This window comes from Pseudorasbora parva, chromosome 22 (assembly GCF_024679245.1).
Source record: "Pseudorasbora parva isolate DD20220531a chromosome 22, ASM2467924v1, whole genome shotgun sequence".
Classification (NCBI taxonomy): Eukaryota; Metazoa; Chordata; class Actinopteri; order Cypriniformes; family Gobionidae; genus Pseudorasbora; species Pseudorasbora parva.
In genome coordinates, this window is record NC_090193.1 from 10,854,537 (window position 1) to 10,875,721 (window position 21,185).

Consider the following 21,185-nt stretch of genomic DNA (forward strand, 5'->3'; position numbering starts at 1 on the left):
TCTTGGCCGCGCTGGAGGGCAAAAGGAACGTTCCCTGACCGGGAATCGAACCCGGGCCGCGGCGGTGAGAGCGCCGAATCCTAACCACTAGACCACCAGGGAAGGGCTGTTCAGTCTGTCTCCTCAAGCCTTCCTGTGGGCCTCTACCAGATTTTGCTGCAATTTCTCAAGCAAAACCGCTATGGCTAGCCTTTTCCTCTTGGAGAGGAGAGAGTCTCTGACCCTGGATCACAGTTCTTCCACTGAGAAACTGTCACATGCTCTGTGAGAACATCCTAACAACATCGCAACTTGCAATTCAATCAAAGCAGCTTGCAAAAGACAACAAGGAGAGCCCAGCCGTGCTCTCAGTGCCAAGAGGTGCCTGACTCACTCCGCTTTTTGTTTTCAGCCCTTCTTCTGCAGAGCATCTGGCGAAGGAGCTCCAGGTTGACAGAGCGCATAGCACAGAGTGTCGTCGTCTCTGAGGTATGCCTGGCTTTTTGAGCGGCCAGCCTTGCACTGTTTTAAAGTAATTTGCTACCCAGCTACGTTAGCCACGCCAGGAAGACAGAGATCCCTAACATGTGACACCTCCGTCTTCAAGCTTTTCATAGCAGACCCCTCATCGGAGCGCTTCCTTACGTTGGCTCCAGGCCTGTTAATGGCATGAGAAAAAGTTGATGTTGTGACAGGCCCCGCTCCAGGCAAACACCACCAAGATGCGTGTAAACACCAGGGCGCCTCATCGGTGGGCCAGTGGCGCAATGGATAACGCGTCTGACTACGGATCAGAAGATTCTAGGTTCGACTCCTGGCTGGCTCGATCTGCTTCTTTTGCTTCGCTATCAGCCTACAGCAGTTTTATTAGCTTGTTTTATTAGCCCATAGTTTTTGACTATTGGTATTGGAATGGTTAGTTTTTTTTTCTTGTAAACTGACAGTCCAACCATAGGCCGTTTTGTCAGCTAGATAGCGCCTACCATACAATACCGTGCGTGCTTTCAAATGCATCGCATAAGCACTGTCACGGGGACCTTGCTTTAATGACCAGTTTATAGTATCTTTTAATGCGAACACAAGAATGGGAGAGAGCTGCACCCCCTGGGAGAGACAAATGACATCTCCCTCCATCGAGTCTGGTACAAGTGAATTCAGTAAACAATCCCTTCGGAACATTGCCATATTCCTAAAGGCGACGGTCACACACTGAATGCCAAAGGGCCTAACATAACCCTGCCCTTGTACTGGCCACACGCATGAAAAATGGCACACAAGCCTGACCGGCGTTTGCGGGCTTTCCCATATGGTCTAGCGGTCAGGATTCCTGGTTTTCACCCAGGCGGCCCGGGTTCGACTCCCGGTATGGGAAGTTTGGCTTGTCTTTGCTCCCCTTATCGAACAGCCAGAGCTTCTGTCTATTACTGAATCGCTTTTAGCCAGCAGTGGAGCTGCAGCAACCTGATAGGTTGAGGTTCTTCTCTTTCCCTGCATACCTTCGATAGCTCAGCTGGTAGAGCGGAGGACTGTAGGTGGAACGTTGGCAATCCTTAGGTCGCTGGTTCAACTCCGGCTCGAAGGAGGTCACTTTTCACACTCAAACATTTTGTTGGCCGCGCTGGAGGGCAAAAGGAACGTTCCCTGACCGGGAATCGAACCCGGGCCGCGGCGGTGAGAGCGCCGAATCCTAACCACTAGACCACCAGGGAAGGGCTGTTCAGCCTGTCTCCTCAAGCCTGCCTGTGGGCCTCTACCAGATTTTGCTGCAATTTCTCAAGCAAAACCGCTAAGGCTAGCCTTTTCCTCTTGGAGAGGAGAGAGTCTCTGACCCTGGATCACAGTTCTTCCACTGAGAAACTGTCACATGCTCTGTGAGAACATCCTAACAACATCGCAACTTGCAATTCAATCAAAGCAGCTTGCAAAAGACAACAAGGAGAGCCCAGCCGTGCTCTTAGTGCCAAGAGGTGCCTGACTCACTCCGCTTTTTGTTTTCAGCCCTTCTTCTGCAGAGCATCTGGCGAAGGAGCTCGAGGTTAACAGAGCGCATAGCACAGAGTGTCGTCGTCTCTGAGGTATGCCTGGCTTTTTGAGCGGCCAGCCTTGCACTGTTTTAAAGTAATTTGCTACCCAGCTACGTTAGCCACGCCAGGAAGACAGAGATCCCTAACATGTGACGCCTCCGTCTTCAAGCTTTTCATAGCAGACCCCTCTTTGGAGCGCTTCCTTACGTTGGCTCCAGGCCTGTTAATGGCATGAGAAAAAGTTGATGTTGCGACAGGCCCCGCTCCAGGCAAACACCACCAAGATGCGTGTAAACACCAGGGCGCCTCATCGGTGGGCCAGTGGCGCAATGGATAACGCGTCTGACTACGGATCAGAAGATTCTAGGTTCGACTCCTGGCTGGCTCGATCTGCCTCTTTTGCTTCGCTATCAGCCTACAGCAGTTTTATTAGCTTGTTTTATTAGCCCATAGTTTTTGACTATTGGTATTGGAATGGTTAGTTTTTTTTTCTTGTAAACTGACAGTCCAACCATAGGCCGTTTTGTCAGCTAGATAGCGCCTACCATACAATACCGTGCGTGCTTTCAAATGCATCGCATAAGCACTGTCACGGGGACCTTGCTTTAATGACCAGTTTATAGTATCTTTTTATGCGAACACAAGAATGGGAGAGAGCTGCACCCCCTGGGAGAGACAAATGACATCTCCCTCCATCGAGTCTGGTACAAGTGAATTCAGTAAACAATCCCTTCGGAACATTGCCATATTCCTAAAGGCGACGGTCACACACTGAATGCCAAAGGGCCTAACATAACCCTGCCCTTGTACTGGCCACACGCATGAAAAATGGCACACAAGCCTGACCGGCGTTTGCGGGCTTTCCCATATGGTCTAGCGGTCAGGATTCCTGGTTTTCACCCAGGCGGCCCGGGTTCGACTCCCGGTATGGGAAGTTTGGCTTGTCTTTGCTCCCCTTATCGAACAGCCAGAGCTTCTGTCTATTACTGAATCGCTTTTAGCCAGCAGTGGAGCTGCAGCAACCTGATAGGTTGAGGTTCTTCTCTTTCCCTGCATACCTTCGATAGCTCAGCTGGTAGAGCGGAGGACTGTAGGTGGAACGTTGGCAATCCTTAGGTCGCTGGTTCGACTCCGGCTCGAAGGAGGTCACTTTTCACACTCAAACATTTTCTTGGCCGCGCTGGAGGGCAAAAGGAACGTTCCCTGAACGGGAATCGAACCCGGGCCGCGGCGGTGAGAGCGCCGAATCCTAACCACTAGACCACCAGGGAAGGGCTGTTCAGCCTGTCTCCTCAAGCCTGCCTGTGGGCCTCTACCAGATTTTGCTGCAATTTCTCAAGCAAAACCGCTAAGGCTAGCCTTTTCCTCTTGGAGAGGAGAGAGTCTCTGACCCTGGATCACAGTTCTTCCACTGAGAAACTGTCACATGCTCCGTGAGAACATCCTAACAACACCGCAACTTGCAATTCAATCAAAGCAGCTTGCAAAAGACAACAAGGAGAGCCCAGCCGTGCTCTCAGTGCCAAGAGGTGCCTGACTCACTCCGCTTTTTGTTTTCAGCCCTTCTTCTGCAGAGCATCTGGCGAAGGAGCTCGAGGTTGACAGAGCGCATAGCACAGAGTGTCGTCGTCTCTGAGGTATGCCTGGTTTTTTGAGCGGCCAGCCTTGCACTGTTTTAAAGTAATTTGCTACCCAGCTACGTTACCCACGCCAGGAAGACAGAGATCCCTAACATGTGACGCCTCCGTCTTCAAGCTTTTCATAGCAGACCCCTCTTAGGAGCGCTTCCTTACGTTGGCTCCAGGCCTGTTAATGGCATGAGAAAAAGTTGATGTTGCGACAGGCCCCGCTCCAGGCAAACACCACCAAGATGCGTGTAAACACCAGGGCGCCTCATCGGTGGGCCAGTGGCGCAATGGATAACGCGTCTGACTACGGATCAGAAGATTCTAGGTTCAACTCCTGGCTGGCTCGATCTGCCTTTTTTGCTTCGCTATCAGCCTACAGCAGTTTTATTAGCTTGTTTTATTAGCCCATAGTTTTTGACTATTGGTATTGGAATGGTTAGTTTTTTTTTCTTGTAAACTGACAGTCCAACCATAGGCCGTTTTGTCAGCTAGATAGTGCCTACCATACAATACCGTGCGTGCTTTCAAATGCATCGCATAAGCACTGTCACGGGGACCTTGCTTTAATGACCAGTTTATAGTATCTTTTTATGCGAACACAAGAATGGGAGAGAGCTGCACCCCTGGGAGAGACAAATGACATCTCCCTCCATCGAGTCTGGTACAAGTGAATTCAGTAAACAATCCCTTCCGAACATTGCCATATTCCTAAAGGCGACGGTCACACACTGAATGCCAAAGGGCCTAACATAACCCTGCCCTTGTACTGGCCACACGCATGAAAAATGGCACACAAGCCTGACCAGCGTTTGCGGGCTTTCCCATATGGTCTAGCGGTCAGGATTCCTGGTTTTCACCCAGGCGGCCCGGGTTCGACTCCCGGTATGGGAAGTTTGGCTTGTCTTTGCTCCCCTTATCGAACAGCCAGAGCTTCTGTCTATTACTGAATCGCTTTTAGCCAGCAGTGGAGCTGCAGCAACCTGATAGGTTGAGGTTCTTCTCTTTCCCTGCATACCTTCGATAGCTCAGCTGGTAGAGCGGAGGACTGTAGGTGGAACGTTGGCAATCCTTAGGTCGCTGGTTCGACTCCGGCTCGAAGGAGGTCACTTTTCACACTCAAACATTTTCTTGGCCGCGCTGGAGGGCAAAAGGAACGTTCCCTGACCGGGAATCGAACCCTGGCCGCGGCGGTGAGAGCGCCGAATCCTAACCACTAGACCACCAGGGAAGGGCTGTTCAGCCTGTCTCCTCAAGCCTGCCTGTGGGCCTCTACCAGATTTTGCTGCAATTTCTCAAGCAAAACCGCTAAGGCTAGCCTTTTCCTCTTGGAGAGGAGAGAGTCTCTGACCCTGGATCACAGTTCTTCCACTGAGAAACTGTCACATGCTCCGTGAGAACATCCTAACAACACCGCAACTTGCAATTCAATCAAAGCAGCTTGCAAAAGACAACAAGGAGAGCCCAGCCGTGCTCTCAGTGCCAAGAGGTGCCTGACTCACTCCGCTTTTTGTTTTCAGCCCTTCTTCTGCAGAGCATCTGGCGAAGGAGCTCGAGGTTGACAGAGCGCATAGCACAGAGTGTCGTCGTCTCTGAGGTATGCCTGGTTTTTTGAGCGGCCAGCCTTGCACTGTTTTAAAGTAATTTGCTACCCAGCTACGTTAGCCACGCCAGGAAGACAGAGATCCCTAACATGTGACGCCTCCGTCTTCAAGCTTTTCATAGCAGACCCCTCATCGGAGCGCTTCCTTACGTTGGCTCCAGGCCTGTTAATGGCATGAGAAAAAGTTGATGTTGCGACAGGCCCCGCTCCAGGCGAACACCACCAAGATGCGTGTAAACACCAGGCCGCCTGACCGGTGGGCCAGTGGCGCAATGAATAACGCGTCTGACTACGGATCAGAAGATTCTAGGTTCGGCTCCTGGCTGGCTCGATCTGCCTCTTTTGCTTCGCTATCAGCCTACAGCAGTTTTATTAGTTTGTTTTATTAGCCCATAGTTTTTGACTATTGGTATTGGAATGGTTAGTTTTTTTTTTCTTGTAAACTGACAGTCCAACCATAGGCCGTTTTGTCAGCTAGATAGCACCTACCATACAATACCGTGCGTGCTTTCAAATGCATCGCATAAGCACTGTCACGGGGACCTTGCTTTAATGACCAGTTTATAGTATCTTTTTATGCGAACACAAGAATGGGAGAGAGCTGCACCCCCTGGGAGAGACAAATGACATCTCCCTCCATCGAGTCTGGTACAAGTGAATTCAGTAAACAATCCCTTCGGAACATTGCCATATTCTTAAAGGCGACGGTCACACACTGAATGCCAAAGGGCCTAACATAACCCTGCCCTTGTACTGGCCACACGCATGAAAAATGGCACACAAGCCTGACCGGCGTTTGCGGGCTTTCCCATATGGTCTAGCGGTCAGGATTCCTGGTTTTCACCCAGGCGGCCCGGGTTCGACTCCCGGTATGGGAAGTTTGGCTTGTCTTTGCTCCCCTTATCGAACAGCCAGAGCTTCTGTCTATTACTGAATCGCTTTTAGCCAGCAGTGGAGCTGCAGCAACCTGATAGGTTGAGGTTCTTCTCTTTCCCTGCATACCTTCGATAGCTCAGCTGGTAGAGCGGACTGTAGGTGGAACGTTGGCAATCCTTAGGTCGCTGGTTCGACTCCGGCTCGAAGGAGGTCACTTTTCACACTCAAACATTTTCTTGGCCGCGCTGGAGGGCAAAAGGAACGTTCCCTGACCGGGAATCGAACCCGGGCCGCGGCGGTGAGAGCGCCGAATCCTAACCACTAGACCACCAGGGAAGGGCTGTTCAGCCTGTCTCCTCAAGCCTGCCTGTGGGCCTCTACCAGATTTTGCTGCAAATTCTCAAGCAAAACCGCTAAGGCTAGCCTTTTCCTCTTGGAGAGGAGAGAGTCTCTGACCCTGGATCACAGTTCTTCCACTGAGAAACTGTCACATGCTCTGTGAGAACATCCTAACAACATCGCAACTTGCAATTCAATCAAAGCAGCTTGCAAAAGACAACAAGGAGAGCCCAGCCGTGCTCTCAGTGCCAAGAGGTGCCTGACTCACTCCGCTTTTTGTTTTCAGCCCTTCTTCTGCAGAGCATCTGGCGAAGGAGCTCGAGGTTGACAGAGCGCATAGCACAGAGTGTCGTCGTCTCTGAGGTATGCCTGGCTTTTTGAGCGGCCAGCCTTGCACTGTTTTAAAGTAATTTACTACCCAGCTACGTTAGCCACGCCAGGAAGACAGAGATCCCTAACATGTGACGCCTCCGTCTTCAAGCTTTTCATAGCAGACCCCTCTTTGGAGCGCTGCCTTACGTTGGCTCCAGGCCTGTTAATGGCATGAGAAAAAGTTGATGTTGCGACAGGCCCCGCTCCAGGCAAACACCACCAAGATGCGTGTAAACGCGTCGGACTTGGTCGGTTGAGTGATGGCGCCGCTGTGTATGGCTTGCCGTCCTCTTCTGTTGAGTTTATCGTTGTTTATTTTATCCATATTATTTGCAATTCAAAATGTGTCGTCGCTGCTGGTTTATGATCGCCTGACACTGTTAAAGATCCGGGACTCCGTGAACAATTTGCCCGTTCACGGCGTCAATGAATCAAAGTCGCCGCCACCTCTCCTAGCATCTATCCCGGCCTATCTACGGTGGTCTATCTTTCCGTTACCACGGAATAAACGCTACAAGAGACGCGGAAAGAGAGGAGGAGTCCTCGTTTACTTCAAAGCTTACCTGGCTTCCTCCGGTGAACATGATCCTCGCCGTTCACGGAACAGATTACCATCGAATCACGGCATGTTTTACTACTGCCGCTCTCTGGATTACTCCCACCGCTGGCTCACGTCTGCTATCCCCGATGTCAGCGGCTCGCTTCCGCGTTGCCGGCCTGTCAGGCTTCAGAGACGGGGCTGTGTGCTGGAGCACCTCCGCCCGCTCAACCGCGCTGCGCTGCAGTCTGAGAGCTGCACAGCAGTACGTTTGGCTCTCCTAAACACCCGATCACTCACAAATAAGACTTTTATTCTGAACGACTTCATCTCCACAAACGATCTGGATTTTCTTCTGCTGACTGAGACCTGGCTGAAACCAGGTGACAACAGTGCTTTCACTGAGCTCCTCCCTCCTGGCTATTTCTTCCTCAGCACACCGCGAGCATCTGGCCGCGGTGGTGGTCTGGCCTCTGTTTTCAAGCACACATATAACTGTCGCATAATTCCATCAAATAACTTCAGTAGTTTTGAGCTGCAACTATTTCTTATTGAGTTAGGGTCTCCTGTTCTATGTGCAGTTGTCTATCGTCCACCACAATTTAATAAGGCTTTTATTCAAGAATTTTCTGAGCTCCTAGCTGAGCTCATGCCGAATTATGACGATCTATTGATTTGTGGTGATTTTAACATTCATGTCTGCTGCCCATCTAACCCAATGGCAAGGGAGTTTCTAAGCCTTCTTGACTCTTTTAATTTAATACAATCAGTTAATGGTCCCACACATCACTTAGGACACACTCTTGACCTCATTATCTCCCATGGTCTCCCTGTGTCCCTCAGTAGGATATGCCATACTTCCATCTCAGACCACTTTCCTATTTTATTTGATTTTGTAACCCCTCTCAGAACCAGGTCTATTACTCCTGCCTGTCGCCGCCGTGTCATTACTCCATCCACGGCTGGGCAATTTACAGCTGCTTTCATGAACACTAGCTTATATACCCAGGTTGATCAGGCCTCTCCGCTATGTCCGGATGACCTGATTTCCATTTTTTATTCTTCCTGTTCAGAGATTTTGGATTCTATTGCACCTTTTAGGCGTAAACCCGCCAGCACTGCACCGGAACCCTGGCTAAATGACACCACCCGCACCTTTAGGCGCTGCTGCAGACAGGCCGAACGCAGGTGGAGGAAAGATAGATTGCATGTGTCACTGGATATACTAAAAGACAGTTTGGCAAGCTACCAAAAGGCTGTTAAAGAGGCCAAACGCCAATATCTGTCGAACATTATTTCCACCAGCTGCAATCGTCCAAGGACTTTATTTAACACAATACAGTCTGTTATTAATCCACCTTGCAATGTCTTGAGCAAGGTGTCAGAATCCATCTGTGAAAACTTTTTGAATTATTTTGTCGAGAAAGTATCCTCTGTTAGGCAGAATATGAACAGTACTTTTTACACCAATGCTGTCCCTCCTGTTGTCTCACCTGCAGTGTTTGAACGATTTGAACCGGTGTCTTTATCACGCCTTTCTGAGGTGGTACGGGGGTTGTCACCCACCAACTGCCCCCTCGATATTGTTCCAACCAAGGTGCTCAAACAGGTCTTTGATACTGTTGGACCGTGCGTCCTCTCGCTCATTAACAGCTGCCTCAGCTCAGGGACTGTCCCAACTGTCTTCAAGCACGCAGTGGTCAGACCACTTTTAAAAAAACCCAACCTGGATCCCGACATTTTGTCTAATTTTAGACCTGTCTCACATTTACCATTTTTATCAAAGGTCCTAGAAAAAGTTGTGCTATCACAGTTACAGCCTTTTTTAGAAAATAACTCAATTTTAGAAAAGTTTCAGTCTGGTTTTAGGTCACGACATAGCACTGAGTCTGCGCTGCTGAAAGTCCACAACGACATCCTTCTATCCCTTGATGCTAAAAGATCTGTGCTGTTGGTGATGCTGGATCTAACAGCAGCTTTCGACACTGTGGACCATTCAGTACTTATCGCCCGCCTTGCTCAACAGGTCGGCCTCACGGGTTCAGTCCTGCAGTGGTTTCGCTCCTACTTGAACAACAGGAGCTTTTCAGTTATGATCAATGAATTTTCGTCATCCACTGCTCCTCTGTCCTCTGGAGTGCCACAAGGATCCATTCTTGGCCCTGTTCTATTTTCACTGTACATGTTGCCTCTTGGTTCCATTATTGCCAAGCACAATCTGTCTTTCCACCTATATGCAGACGACCTCCAGGTCTATATGCCTGTGCTTCCAAATGATGGTTCAGCTCTAGACTCCTTGCATAGTTGCCTATCTGAGATTAAACTATGGCTTTCACGAAACTTTCTTCATCTGAATGAGAGTAAAACGGAATACATTATTTTTGGTTCCCCTATTTTACACCACGATTTATCATCAAGCACAACCCCTCAAGTTAGTGAGGCAATAAAGAATCTGGGGGTGATCTTTGACAGAGATCTGAATTTTAACAAACAAATTAACTCTGTAGTAAAAGCAAGCTTTTTCCAGCTGCGACTTTTAGCCAAAGTAAAGCCTTTTCTGTGCCGCAGTGATCTGGAAAAGGCAATTCATGCTTTTATCAGCTCACGCATTGATTACTGTAACGCACTCTACATTGGCATCACACAGTCTTCACTCCATCGTCTCCAACTGGTACAGAATGCAGCTGCTCGTCTTCTAACCGGTACATCTAGACACAGCCATATTAGTCCAGTTCTCTGTTCTCTCCACTGGCTCCCGGTTAGGTACCGTGTTGATTTTAAAATTTTAATGTTTGCCTTTAAAGCTCTTAATGGCCTTGCGCCACCTTATTTATCAGAGATTTTAAGTGTCCACCGTCCAAACAGAGCCCTCCGGTCGGCTGACCAGATGAGGCTAGTTGTTCCGAGGTCCCGGTGCAAGCAGTGGGGCGATCGTTCATTTGCTTTTGCTGCTCCTAAACTTTGGAACACTCTACCAGTAGACCTGCGTGTTCTTACAGACCTGGCCCTATTCAAGTCCAGGTTAAAAACGCATTTATTTAAACTGGCTTTTAACACACAGTAGCACTGTGGCACTTTGAATTTTATTTTTGAATTTTATTTTTGTATTTTGTGTAACTGTTCCTTTGGTTATTGCTTCATGTATTAATATATTATTTATTGTAGATATTTTTCTGTTCTAAATGTAAAGCACCTTGGTCCTCCTTTTGGTTGTTGGAAGGTGCTATACAAATAAAGTTTGATTGATTGATTGATAAACACCAGGGCGCCTCATCGGTGGGCCAGTGGCGCAATGGATAACGCGTCTGACTACGGATCAGAAGATTCTAGGTTCGACTCCTGGCTGGCTCGATCTGCTTCTTTTGCTTCGCTATCAGCCTACAGCAGTTTTATTAGCTTGTTTTATTAGCCCATAGTTTTTGACTATTGGTATTGGAATGGTTAGTTTTTTTTTCTTGTAAACTGACAGTCCAACCATAGGCCGTTTTGTCAGCTAGATAGCGCCTACCATACAATACCGTGCGTGCTTTCAAATGCATCGCATAAGCACTGTCACGGGGACCTTGCTTTAATGACCAGTTTATAGTATCTTTTAATGCGAACACAAGAATGGGAGAGAGCTGCACCCCCTGGGAGAGACAAATGACATCTCCCTCCATCGAGTCTGGTACAAGTGAATTCAGTAAACAATCCCTTCGGAACATTGCCATATTCCTAAAGGCGACGGTCACACACTGAATGCCAAAGGGCCTAACATAACCCTGCCCTTGTACTGGCCACACGCATGAAAAATGGCACACAAGCCTGACCGGCGTTTGCGGGCTTTCCCATATGGTCTAGCGGTCAGGATTCCTGGTTTTCACCCAGGCGGCCCGGGTTCGACTCCCGGTATGGGAAGTTTGGCTTGTCTTTGCTCCCCTTATCGAACAGCCAGAGCTTCTGTCTATTACTGAATCGCTTTTAGCCAGCAGTGGAGCTGCAGCAACCTGATAGGTTGAGGTTCTTCTCTTTCCCTGCATACCTTCGATAGCTCAGCTGGTAGAGCGGAGGACTGTAGGTGGAACGTTGGCAATCCTTAGGTCGCTGGTTCAACTCCGGCTCGAAGGAGGTCACTTTTCACACTCAAACATTTTCTTGGCCGCGCTGGAGGGCAAAAGGAACGTTCCCTGACCGGGAATCGAACCCGGGCCGCGGCGGTGAGAGCGCCGAATCCTAACCACTAGACCACCAGGGAAGGGCTGTTCAGCCTGTCTCCTCAAGCCTGCCTGTGGGCCTCTACCAGATTTTGCTGCAATTTCTCAAGCAAAACCGCTAAGGCTAGCCTTTTCCTCTTGGAGAGGAGAGAGTCTCTGACCCTGGATCACAGTTCTTCCACTGAGAAACTGTCACATGCTCTGTGAGAACATCCTAACAACATCGCAACTTGCAATTCAATCAAAGCAGCTTGCAAAAGACAACAAGGAGAGCCCAGCCGTGCTCTTAGTGCCAAGAGGTGCCTGACTCACTCCGCTTTTTGTTTTCAGCCCTTCTTCTGCAGAGCATCTGGCGAAGGAGCTCGAGGTTAACAGAGCGCATAGCACAGAGTGTCGTCGTCTCTGAGGTATGCCTGGCTTTTTGAGCGGCCAGCCTTGCACTGTTTTAAAGTAATTTGCTACCCAGCTACGTTAGCCACGCCAGGAAGACAGAGATCCCTAACATGTGACGCCTCCGTCTTCAAGCTTTTCATAGCAGACCCCTCATCGGAGCGCTTCCTTACGTTGGCTCCAGGCCTGTTAATGGCATGAGAAAAAGTTGATGTTGCGACAGGCCCCGCTCCAGGCGAACACCACCAAGATGCGTGTAAACACCAGGCCGCCTGACCGGTGGGCCAGTGGCGCAATGAATAACGCGTCTGACTACGGATCAGAAGATTCTAGGTTTGGCTCCTGGCTGGCTCGATCTGCCTCTTTTGCTTCGCTATCAGCCTACAGCAGTTTTATTAGTTTGTTTTATTAGCCCATAGTTTTTGACTATTGGTATTGGAATGGTTAGTTTTTTTTTTCTTGTAAACTGACAGTCCAACCATAGGCCGTTTTGTCAGCTAGATAGCACCTACCATACAATACCGTGCGTGCTTTCAAATGCATCGCATAAGCACTGTCACGGGGACCTTGCTTTAATGACCAGTTTATAGTATCTTTTTATGCGAACACAAGAATGGGAGAGAGCTGCACCCCCTGGGAGAGACAAATGACATCTCCCTCCATCGAGTCTGGTACAAGTGAATTCAGTAAACAATCCCTTCGGAACATTGCCATATTCTTAAAGGCGACGGTCACACACTGAATGCCAAAGGGCCTAACATAACCCTGCCCTTGTACTGGCCACACGCATGAAAAATGGCACACAAGCCTGACCGGCGTTTGCGGGCTTTCCCATATGGTCTAGCGGTCAGGATTCCTGGTTTTCACCCAGGCGGCCCGGGTTCGACTCCCGGTATGGGAAGTTTGGCTTGTCTTTGCTCCCCTTATCGAACAGCCAGAGCTTCTGTCTATTACTGAATCGCTTTTAGCCAGCAGTGGAGCTGCAGCAACCTGATAGGTTGAGGTTCTTCTCTTTCCCTGCATACCTTCGATAGCTCAGCTGGTAGAGCGGAGGACTGTAGGTGGAACGTTGGCAATCCTTAGGTCGCTGGTTCGACTCCGGCTCGAAGGAGGTCACTTTTCACACTCAAACATTTTCTTGGCCGCGCTGGAGGGCAAAAGGAACGTTCCCTGACCGGGAATCGAACCCGGGCCGCGGCGGTGAGAGCGCCGAATCCTAACCACTAGACCACCAGGGAAGGGCTGTTCAGCCTGTCTCCTCAAGCCTGCCTGTGGGCCTCTACCAGATTTTGCTGCAAATTCTCAAGCAAAACCGCTAAGGCTAGCCTTTTCCTCTTGGAGAGGAGAGAGTCTCTGACCCTGGATCACAGTTCTTCCACTGAGAAACTGTCACATGCTCTGTGAGAACATCCTAACAACATCGCAACTTGCAATTCAATCAAAGCAGCTTGCAAAAGACAACAAGGAGAGCCCAGCCGTGCTCTCAGTGCCAAGAGGTGCCTGACTCACTCCGCTTTTTGTTTTCAGCCCTTCTTCTGCAGAGCATCTGGCGAAGGAGCTCGAGGTTGACAGAGCGCATAGCACAGAGTGTCGTCGTCTCTGAGGTATGCCTGGCTTTTTGAGCGGCCAGCCTTGCACTGTTTTAAAGTAATTTACTACCCAGCTACGTTAGCCACGCCAGGAAGACAGAGATCCCTAACATGTGACGCCTCCGTCTTCAAGCTTTTCATAGCAGACCCCTCTTTGGAGCGCTGCCTTACGTTGGCTCCAGGCCTGTTAATGGCATGAGAAAAAGTTGATGTTGCGACAGGCCCCGCTCCAGGCAAACACCACCAAGATGCGTGTAAACACCAGGGCGCCTCATCGGTGGGCCAGTGGCGCAATGGATAACGCGTCTGACTACGGATCAGAAGATTCTAGGTTCGACTCCTGGCTGGCTCGATCTGCTTCTTTTGCTTCGCTATCAGCCTACAGCAGTTTTATTAGCTTGTTTTATTAGCCCATAGTTTTTGACTATTGGTATTGGAATGGTTAGTTTTTTTTTCTTGTAAACTGACAGTCCAACCATAGGCCGTTTTGTCAGCTAGATAGCGCCTACCATACAATACCGTGCGTGCTTTCAAATGCATCGCATAAGCACTGTCACGGGGACCTTGCTTTAATGACCAGTTTATAGTATCTTTTAATGCGAACACAAGAATGGGAGAGAGCTGCACCCCCTGGGAGAGACAAATGACATCTCCCTCCATCGAGTCTGGTACAAGTGAATTCAGTAAACAATCCCTTCGGAACATTGCCATATTCCTAAAGGCGACGGTCACACACTGAATGCCAAAGGGCCTAACATAACCCTGCCCTTGTACTGGCCACACGCATGAAAAATGGCACACAAGCCTGACCAGCGTTTGCGGGCTTTCCCATATGGTCTAGCGGTCAGGATTCCTGGTTTTCACCCAGGCGGCCCGGGTTCGACTCCCGGTATGGGAAGTTTGGCTTGTCTTTGCTCCCCTTATCGAACAGCCAGAGCTTCTGTCTATTACTGAATCGCTTTTAGCCAGCAGTGGAGCTGCAGCAACCTGATAGGTTGAGGTTCTTCTCTTTCCCTGCATACCTTCGATAGCTCAGCTGGTAGAGCGGAGGACTGTAGGTGGAACGTTGGCAATCCTTAGGTCGCTGGTTCAACTCCGGCTCGAAGGAGGTCACTTTTCACACTCAAACATTTTCTTGGCCGCGCTGGAGGGCAAAAGGAACGTTCCCTGACCGGGAATCGAACCCGGGCCGCGGCGGTGAGAGCGCCGAATCCTAACCACTAGACCACCAGGGAAGGGCTGTTCAGCCTGTCTCCTCAAGCCTGCCTGTGGGCCTCTACCAGATTTTGCTGCAATTTCTCAAGCAAAACCGCTAAGGCTAGCCTTTTCCTCTTGGAGAGGAGAGAGTCTCTGACCCTGGATCACAGTTCTTCCACTGAGAAACTGTCACATGCTCTGTGAGAACATCCTAACAACATCGCAACTTGCAATTCAATCAAAGCAGCTTGCAAAAGACAACAAGGAGAGCCCAGCCGTGCTCTTAGTGCCAAGAGGTGCCTGACTCACTCCGCTTTTTGTTTTCAGCCCTTCTTCTGCAGAGCATCTGGCGAAGGAGCTCGAGGTTAACAGAGCGCACAGCACAGAGTGTCGTCGTCTCTGAGGTATGCCTGGCTTTTTGAGCGGCCAGCCTTGCACTGTTTTAAAGTAATTTGCTACCCAGCTACGTTAGCCACGCCAGGAAGACAGAGATCCCTAACATGTGACGCCTCCGTCTTCAAGCTTTTCATAGCAGACCCCTCTTTGGAGCGCTTCCTTACGTTGGCTCCAGGCCTGTTAATGGCATGAGAAAAAGTTGATGTTGCGACAGGCCCCGCTCCAGGCAAACACCACCAAGATGCGTGTAAACACCAGGGCGCCTCATCGGTGGGCCAGTGGCGCAATGGATAACGCGTCTGACTACGGATCAGAAGATTCTAGGTTCAACTCCTGGCTGGCTCGATCTGCCTCTTTTGCTTCGCTATCAGCCTACAGCAGTTTTATTAGCTTGTTTTATTAGCCCATAGTTTTTGACTATTGGTATTGGAATGGTTAGTTTTTTTTTCTTGTAAACTGACAGTCCAACCATAGGCCGTTTTGTCAGCTAGATAGCGCCTACCATACAATACCGTGCGTGCTTTCAAATGCATCGCATAAGCACTGTCACGGGGACCTTGCTTTAATGACCAGTTTATAGTATCTTTTTATGCGAACACAAGAATGGGAGAGAGCTGCACCCCTGGGAGAGACAAATGACATCTCCCTCCATCGAGTCTGGTACAAGTGAATTCAGTAAACAATCCCTTCGGAACATTGCCATATTCCTAAAGGCGACGGTCACACACTGAATGCCAAAGGGCCTAACATAACCCTGCCCTTGTACTGGCCACACGCATGAAAAATGGCACACAAGCCTGACCGGCGTTTGCGGGCTTTCCCATATGGTCTAGCGGTCAGGATTCCTGGTTTTCACCCAGGCGGCCCGGGTTCGACTCCCGGTATGGGAAGTTTGGCTTGTCTTTGCTCCCCTTATCGAACAGCCAGAGCTTCTGTCTATTACTGAATCGCTTTTAGCCAGCAGTGGAGCTGCAGCAACCTGATAGGTTGAGGTTCTTCTCTTTCCCTGCATACCTTCGATAGCTCAGCTGGTAGAGCGGAGGACTGTAGGTGGAACGTTGGCAATCCTTAGGTCGCTGGTTCGACTCCGGCTCGAAGGAGGTCACTTTTCACACTCAAACATTTTCTTGGCCGCGCTGGAGGGCAAAAGGAACGTTCCCTGACCGGGAATCGAACCCGGGCCGCGGCGGTGAGAGCGCCGAATCCTAACCACTAGACCACCAGGGAAGGGCTGTTCAGCCTGTCTCCTCAAGCCTGCCTGTGGGCCTCTACCAGATTTTGCTGCAATTTCTCAAGCAAAACCGCTAAGGCTAGCCTTTTCCTCTTGGAGAGGAGAGAGTCTCTGACCCTGGATCACAGTTCTTCCACTGAGAAACTGTCACATGCTCCGTGAGAACATCCTAACAACACCGCAACTTGCAATTCAATCAAAGCAGCTTGCAAAAGACAACAAGGAGAGCCCAGCCGTGCTCTCAGTGCCAAGAGGTGCCTGACTCACTCCGCTTTTTGTTTTCAGCCCTTCTTCTGCAGAGCATCTGGCGAAGGAGCTCGAGGTTGACAGAGCGCATAGCACAGAGTGTCGTCGTCTCTGAGGTATGCCTGGTTTTTTGAGCGGCCAGCCTTGCACTGTTTTAAAGTAATTTGCTACCCAGCTACGTTAGCCACGCCAGGAAGACAGAGATCCCTAACATGTGACGCCTCCGTCTTCAAGCTTTTCATAGCAGACCCCTCATCGGAGCGCTTCCTTACGTTGGCTCCAGGCCTGTTAATGGCATGAGAAAAAGTTGATGTTGCGACAGGCCCCGCTCCAGGCGAACACCACCAAGATGCGTGTAAACACCAGGCCGCCTGACCGGTGGGCCAGTGGCGCAATGAATAACGCGTCTGACTACGGATCAGAAGATTCTAGGTTCGGCTCCTGGCTGGCTCGATCTGCCTCTTTTGCTTCGCTATCAGCCTACAGCAGTTTTATTAGTTTGTTTTATTAGCCCATAGTTTTTGACTATTGGTATTGGAATGGTTAGTTTTTTTTTTCTTGTAAACTGACAGTCCAACCATAGGCCGTTTTGTCAGCTAGATAGCACCTACCATACAATACCGTGCGTGCTTTCAAATGCATCGCATAAGCACTGTCACGGGGACCTTGCTTTAATGACCAGTTTATAGTATCTTTTTATGCGAACACAAGAATGGGAGAGAGCTGCACCCCCTGGGAGAGACAAATGACATCTCCCTCCATCGAGTCTGGTACAAGTGAATTCAGTAAACAATCCCTTCGGAACATTGCCATATTCTTAAAGGCGACGGTCACACACTGAATGCCAAAGGGCCTAACATAACCCTGCCCTTGTACTGGCCACACGCATGAAAAATGGCACACAAGCCTGACCGGCGTTTGCGGGCTTTCCCATATGGTCTAGCGGTCAGGATTCCTGGTTTTCACCCAGGCGGCCCGGGTTCGACTCCCGGTATGGGAAGTTTGGCTTGTCTTTGCTCCCCTTATCGAACAGCCAGAGCTTCTGTCTATTACTGAATCGCTTTTAGCCAGCAGTGGAGCTGCAGCAACCTGATAGGTTGAGGTTCTTCTCTTTCCCTGCATACCTTCGATAGCTCAGCTGGTAGAGCGGAGGACTGTAGGTGGAACGTTGGCAATCCTTAGGTCGCTGGTTCAACTCCGGCTCGAAGGAGGTCACTTTTCACACTCAAACATTTTCTTGGCCGCGCTGGAGGGCAAAAGGAACGTTCCCTGACCGGGAATCGAACCCGGGCCGCGGCGGTGAGAGCGCCGAATCCTAACCACTAGACCACCAGGGAAGGGCTGTTCAGCCTGTCTCCTCAAGCCTGCCTGTGGGCCTCTACCAGATTTTGCTGCAATTTCTCAAGCAAAACCGCTAAGGCTAGCCTTTTCCTCTTGGAGAGGAGAGAGTCTCTGACCCTGGATCACAGTTCTTCCACTGAGAAACTGTCACATGCTCTGTGAGAACATCCTAACAACATCGCAACTTGCAATTCAATCAAAGCAGCTTGCAAAAGACAACAAGGAGAGCCCAGCCGTGCTCTTAGTGCCAAGAGGTGCCTGACTCACTCCGCTTTTTGTTTTCAGCCCTTCTTCTGCAGAGCATCTGGCGAAGGAGCTCGAGGTTGACAGAGCGCATAGCACAGAGTGTCGTCGTCTCTGAGGTATGCCTGGCTTTTTGAGCGGCCAGCCTTGCACTGTTTTAAAGTAATTTGCTACCCAGCTACGTTAGCCACGCCAGGAAGACAGAGATCCCTAACATGTGACGCCTCCGTCTTCAAGCTTTTCATAGCAGACCCCTCTTTGGAGCGCTGCCTTACGTTGGCTCCAGGCCTGTTAATGGCATGAGAAAAAGTTGATGTTGCGACAGGCCCCGCTCCAGGCAAACACCACCAAGATGCGTGTAAACACCAGGGCGCCTCATCGGTGGGCCAGTGGCGCAATGGATAACGCGTCTGACTACGGATCAGAAGATTCTAGGTTCGACTCCTGGCTGGCTCGATCTGCCTCTTTTGCTTCGCTATCAGCCTACAGCAGTTTTATTAGCTTGTTTTATTAGCCCATAGTTTTTGACTATTGGTATTGGAATGGTTAGTTTTTTTTTCTTGTAAACTGACAGTCCAACCATAGGCCGTTTTGTCAGCTAGATAGCGCCTACCATACAATGAATGAATGAATGAATATTTTTATTTAAGTGTCATGCACTCATGGTGCCCAGCCCACATGGACTTATATGACACTATCCAATCATTTGGAAAGATGACCGTCAAAATTATATACATACAATAAAAAAAACATAATAATAAGCCCCAACATCCTGACATACTCACAACTAAATTACCTCCTGTCAGGGTACAAAGTCTTTTGTCGTAATGTCCATGCCTTCTCAACAAAGGTTGCCAGACAAAAAATTTCATTTTCAAACAACCAAAACATAATTTCACCTTCAGGCAACCAAAACAAATCTGGATTTTTCTGTTGCATCAAATTATACAAACCGATTCTTAAATTATTATACAGTGGGCAATAAAACATAAAATGAAATTCATCCTCCACCACACATAAATCACATACAGAACATAACCTGTCCTCCTCTGGGAGTCCCTTAAAGCGCCCCACTTCCACCTCTAGGGGCAGCACACCAGCTCTAAGCTGAGCACATAGAGACCTCTGTCTTCTTTTCAAATTATATTTGACATAAGATTCAGTAAAGAAATTTTCCTTAAACTGCACATAACTTCTTAATTTAGGCTTCCGTAGTATCTCTAATTTCCACTGTTCTTTATAAGTATCAAATAATATTTGTCTAATATTGGTGATCTTGCACTTTATACTATTCAAAAACAATTGTTGTAAATTTACTACTGAGAAGATCTCAAGGACCTCCCTGGACCAGGGATGTCCGTGAGCTCTATCCCAGTTAAACACTTTTCGTGTGAGTCTTTCCTCAGGTAAACACACAAGGCGGTTCCATAGCCTAAGGACTTCTGCTCTTTGTGTGACCACACAAGGCTCCCAACCCATGTCACCCTCTATGGCCGTCCTAGCAGTAAATCTATGTACTCCAAGATAATATCTCATAGCTCTACTTTGGACCATATTACATTCTGGAGCATCTTCAAAGCCCCATACTCCAGCAGCATAGAACAGCACAGGTCTAACAATTGAATCATACAATTTAGTAAATGTGTCAAAACTCAGCTCAGGGCAAACCTTCATCTTATTAACCACGGCTCCAAGTGCCCTCCCAGCAGACTCTGATAACACTCGTCTGCCTTCTGAAAAATTCACATTTTCATGAAAAACAAAACCAAGATACTTATAAGTAACAGAATACATCAGTAATGTTTGTCCGAAATAGAATTCATAATTACTCTGAGGTACAAAAGGCTTTCTAAAGTGGACTATTTGTGTTTTATCTCCATTAATGGCAAGTCTCCATTTGTTACACCATTTATACATAATATCCAACATCTTCTGTAGTTTTGCCTCCTCATCAGCAATCAAAACAATATCATCAGCGTACAATAGTATGTTGACATTCAGATCATCCATGTCTATACCCAAGTTAGCGCTCTTTATTTCTTGAGCTAAGTCATTCACATAGATTGCAAAAAGAGTTGGCGAGAGGACGTCTCCTTGTTTCACTCCAAATGGAGTACGAAACCAACCTGTCCTTAGCTCATTCACCTGTACACAGGCTAATGGAGCCTTGTACAGGGCTTTAATGGATTTATAAAAATGACCATCAATGCCACACATAATTAACTTATATTCCAAAAGGTCTCTGTTTATCCAATCAAAAGCTTTTTTAAAATCAACAAAACAAACAAAAGTACTTTTACCTTCCTGCAGTCTTGCTCTCACCACTGTGGACAAAACATAAATGTGGTCGATACACGCTCTATTTTTCCTAAATCCATTCTGCTCATCCACCAAGATTTTATTAATTTCTAAAAATTCACAAAGCCGGTTGTTGAGGATACCAGAGAACACTTTATAAACTGTACTTATCAAACTGATGCCTCTGTAATTCAGGGGGTCTCTTGGATCAGCTTGAGAAGACTTGGGGATAGGCTGGATAATAGACTTATACCACACTGATGGTATAAAACCACTTTGAAAACAATATTTAAATAAACAAAACAAAATCCTTAACAACTTAGGACATTTAAGGACCTCATTAGACAATTCATCCACACCAACAGCTTTATATGGTTTAGTCTTTTCAATAACAATCTGCACCTCCTCCAAAGTAATCTCACGATTTAAAACATCATTAATAAAGGGCAGAAATGGACGTTTATGTTCAAATAACATTTTAGATCTGAAAGTATTTACTAAAAACTCATCATCAAACTGCTGGGTGGCGTTGCATGCATACAAGTTACTATAATCTGTCTCCCATCTACTCATCACTTGCTCTGTTGTAAATATAGATTCCCCTGTGTCTATGACAATCTCATGTGGAATTAGCTTTTTCCTTTTCGGTCCAAGCTTATTAATTTCTCTCCAGAACAGCTGTGAATTGTTACTCTGCAGATACTG

At 48.4% G+C, this 21,185-nt stretch overlaps 29 non-coding genes across 29 annotated transcripts; 20 read left to right on the top strand and 9 right to left on the bottom strand.

Annotated features, from left to right (window-relative positions):
- Positions 1 to 30: 30 nt before the first annotated feature.
- On the bottom strand, positions 31 to 102 carry trnae-cuc (transfer RNA glutamic acid (anticodon CUC)). Its single transcript has one exon. It is a non-coding gene; the product is annotated as a tRNA-Glu (tRNA).
- Positions 103 to 732: 630 nt separating this feature from the next.
- On the top strand, positions 733 to 805 carry trnar-acg (transfer RNA arginine (anticodon ACG)). Its single transcript has one exon. It is a non-coding gene; the product is annotated as a tRNA-Arg (tRNA).
- A 474-nt stretch (positions 806 to 1,279) lies between these two features.
- trnae-uuc (transfer RNA glutamic acid (anticodon UUC)) lies at positions 1,280 to 1,351 on the top strand. Its single transcript has one exon. It is a non-coding gene; the product is annotated as a tRNA-Glu (tRNA).
- Positions 1,352 to 1,616: 265 nt separating this feature from the next.
- Positions 1,617 to 1,688, bottom strand: trnae-cuc (transfer RNA glutamic acid (anticodon CUC)). Its single transcript has one exon. It is a non-coding gene; the product is annotated as a tRNA-Glu (tRNA).
- Positions 1,689 to 2,318: 630 nt separating this feature from the next.
- On the top strand, positions 2,319 to 2,391 carry trnar-acg (transfer RNA arginine (anticodon ACG)). Its single transcript has one exon. It is a non-coding gene; the product is annotated as a tRNA-Arg (tRNA).
- Positions 2,392 to 2,865: 474 nt separating this feature from the next.
- Positions 2,866 to 2,937, top strand: trnae-uuc (transfer RNA glutamic acid (anticodon UUC)). The gene has a single exon. It is a non-coding gene; the product is annotated as a tRNA-Glu (tRNA).
- A 123-nt stretch (positions 2,938 to 3,060) lies between these two features.
- Positions 3,061 to 3,147, top strand: trnay-gua (transfer RNA tyrosine (anticodon GUA)). The gene is given in 2 exon segments: positions 3,061 to 3,097; positions 3,112 to 3,147. It is a non-coding gene; the product is annotated as a tRNA-Tyr (tRNA).
- Positions 3,148 to 3,904: 757 nt separating this feature from the next.
- On the top strand, positions 3,905 to 3,977 carry trnar-acg (transfer RNA arginine (anticodon ACG)). Its single transcript has one exon. It is a non-coding gene; the product is annotated as a tRNA-Arg (tRNA).
- A 473-nt stretch (positions 3,978 to 4,450) lies between these two features.
- On the top strand, positions 4,451 to 4,522 carry trnae-uuc (transfer RNA glutamic acid (anticodon UUC)). The gene has a single exon. It is a non-coding gene; the product is annotated as a tRNA-Glu (tRNA).
- A 123-nt stretch (positions 4,523 to 4,645) lies between these two features.
- trnay-gua (transfer RNA tyrosine (anticodon GUA)) lies at positions 4,646 to 4,732 on the top strand. Its single transcript is given in 2 exon segments — positions 4,646 to 4,682; positions 4,697 to 4,732. It is a non-coding gene; the product is annotated as a tRNA-Tyr (tRNA).
- A 55-nt stretch (positions 4,733 to 4,787) lies between these two features.
- Positions 4,788 to 4,859, bottom strand: trnae-cuc (transfer RNA glutamic acid (anticodon CUC)). Its single transcript has one exon. It is a non-coding gene; the product is annotated as a tRNA-Glu (tRNA).
- A 1,178-nt stretch (positions 4,860 to 6,037) lies between these two features.
- Positions 6,038 to 6,109, top strand: trnae-uuc (transfer RNA glutamic acid (anticodon UUC)). The gene has a single exon. It is a non-coding gene; the product is annotated as a tRNA-Glu (tRNA).
- A 262-nt stretch (positions 6,110 to 6,371) lies between these two features.
- trnae-cuc (transfer RNA glutamic acid (anticodon CUC)) lies at positions 6,372 to 6,443 on the bottom strand. The gene has a single exon. It is a non-coding gene; the product is annotated as a tRNA-Glu (tRNA).
- Positions 6,444 to 10,634: 4,191 nt separating this feature from the next.
- trnar-acg (transfer RNA arginine (anticodon ACG)) lies at positions 10,635 to 10,707 on the top strand. The gene has a single exon. It is a non-coding gene; the product is annotated as a tRNA-Arg (tRNA).
- A 474-nt stretch (positions 10,708 to 11,181) lies between these two features.
- On the top strand, positions 11,182 to 11,253 carry trnae-uuc (transfer RNA glutamic acid (anticodon UUC)). Its single transcript has one exon. It is a non-coding gene; the product is annotated as a tRNA-Glu (tRNA).
- Positions 11,254 to 11,518: 265 nt separating this feature from the next.
- trnae-cuc (transfer RNA glutamic acid (anticodon CUC)) lies at positions 11,519 to 11,590 on the bottom strand. The gene has a single exon. It is a non-coding gene; the product is annotated as a tRNA-Glu (tRNA).
- A 1,178-nt stretch (positions 11,591 to 12,768) lies between these two features.
- On the top strand, positions 12,769 to 12,840 carry trnae-uuc (transfer RNA glutamic acid (anticodon UUC)). The gene has a single exon. It is a non-coding gene; the product is annotated as a tRNA-Glu (tRNA).
- Positions 12,841 to 12,963: 123 nt separating this feature from the next.
- trnay-gua (transfer RNA tyrosine (anticodon GUA)) lies at positions 12,964 to 13,050 on the top strand. Its single transcript is given in 2 exon segments — positions 12,964 to 13,000; positions 13,015 to 13,050. It is a non-coding gene; the product is annotated as a tRNA-Tyr (tRNA).
- Positions 13,051 to 13,105: 55 nt separating this feature from the next.
- On the bottom strand, positions 13,106 to 13,177 carry trnae-cuc (transfer RNA glutamic acid (anticodon CUC)). The gene has a single exon. It is a non-coding gene; the product is annotated as a tRNA-Glu (tRNA).
- A 630-nt stretch (positions 13,178 to 13,807) lies between these two features.
- Positions 13,808 to 13,880, top strand: trnar-acg (transfer RNA arginine (anticodon ACG)). The gene has a single exon. It is a non-coding gene; the product is annotated as a tRNA-Arg (tRNA).
- A 474-nt stretch (positions 13,881 to 14,354) lies between these two features.
- trnae-uuc (transfer RNA glutamic acid (anticodon UUC)) lies at positions 14,355 to 14,426 on the top strand. Its single transcript has one exon. It is a non-coding gene; the product is annotated as a tRNA-Glu (tRNA).
- Positions 14,427 to 14,691: 265 nt separating this feature from the next.
- On the bottom strand, positions 14,692 to 14,763 carry trnae-cuc (transfer RNA glutamic acid (anticodon CUC)). The gene has a single exon. It is a non-coding gene; the product is annotated as a tRNA-Glu (tRNA).
- Positions 14,764 to 15,393: 630 nt separating this feature from the next.
- trnar-acg (transfer RNA arginine (anticodon ACG)) lies at positions 15,394 to 15,466 on the top strand. Its single transcript has one exon. It is a non-coding gene; the product is annotated as a tRNA-Arg (tRNA).
- Positions 15,467 to 15,939: 473 nt separating this feature from the next.
- On the top strand, positions 15,940 to 16,011 carry trnae-uuc (transfer RNA glutamic acid (anticodon UUC)). Its single transcript has one exon. It is a non-coding gene; the product is annotated as a tRNA-Glu (tRNA).
- A 123-nt stretch (positions 16,012 to 16,134) lies between these two features.
- trnay-gua (transfer RNA tyrosine (anticodon GUA)) lies at positions 16,135 to 16,221 on the top strand. Its single transcript is given in 2 exon segments — positions 16,135 to 16,171; positions 16,186 to 16,221. It is a non-coding gene; the product is annotated as a tRNA-Tyr (tRNA).
- Positions 16,222 to 16,276: 55 nt separating this feature from the next.
- On the bottom strand, positions 16,277 to 16,348 carry trnae-cuc (transfer RNA glutamic acid (anticodon CUC)). The gene has a single exon. It is a non-coding gene; the product is annotated as a tRNA-Glu (tRNA).
- A 1,178-nt stretch (positions 16,349 to 17,526) lies between these two features.
- trnae-uuc (transfer RNA glutamic acid (anticodon UUC)) lies at positions 17,527 to 17,598 on the top strand. The gene has a single exon. It is a non-coding gene; the product is annotated as a tRNA-Glu (tRNA).
- Positions 17,599 to 17,863: 265 nt separating this feature from the next.
- trnae-cuc (transfer RNA glutamic acid (anticodon CUC)) lies at positions 17,864 to 17,935 on the bottom strand. The gene has a single exon. It is a non-coding gene; the product is annotated as a tRNA-Glu (tRNA).
- A 630-nt stretch (positions 17,936 to 18,565) lies between these two features.
- trnar-acg (transfer RNA arginine (anticodon ACG)) lies at positions 18,566 to 18,638 on the top strand. The gene has a single exon. It is a non-coding gene; the product is annotated as a tRNA-Arg (tRNA).
- Positions 18,639 to 21,185: the final 2,547 nt, after the last annotated feature.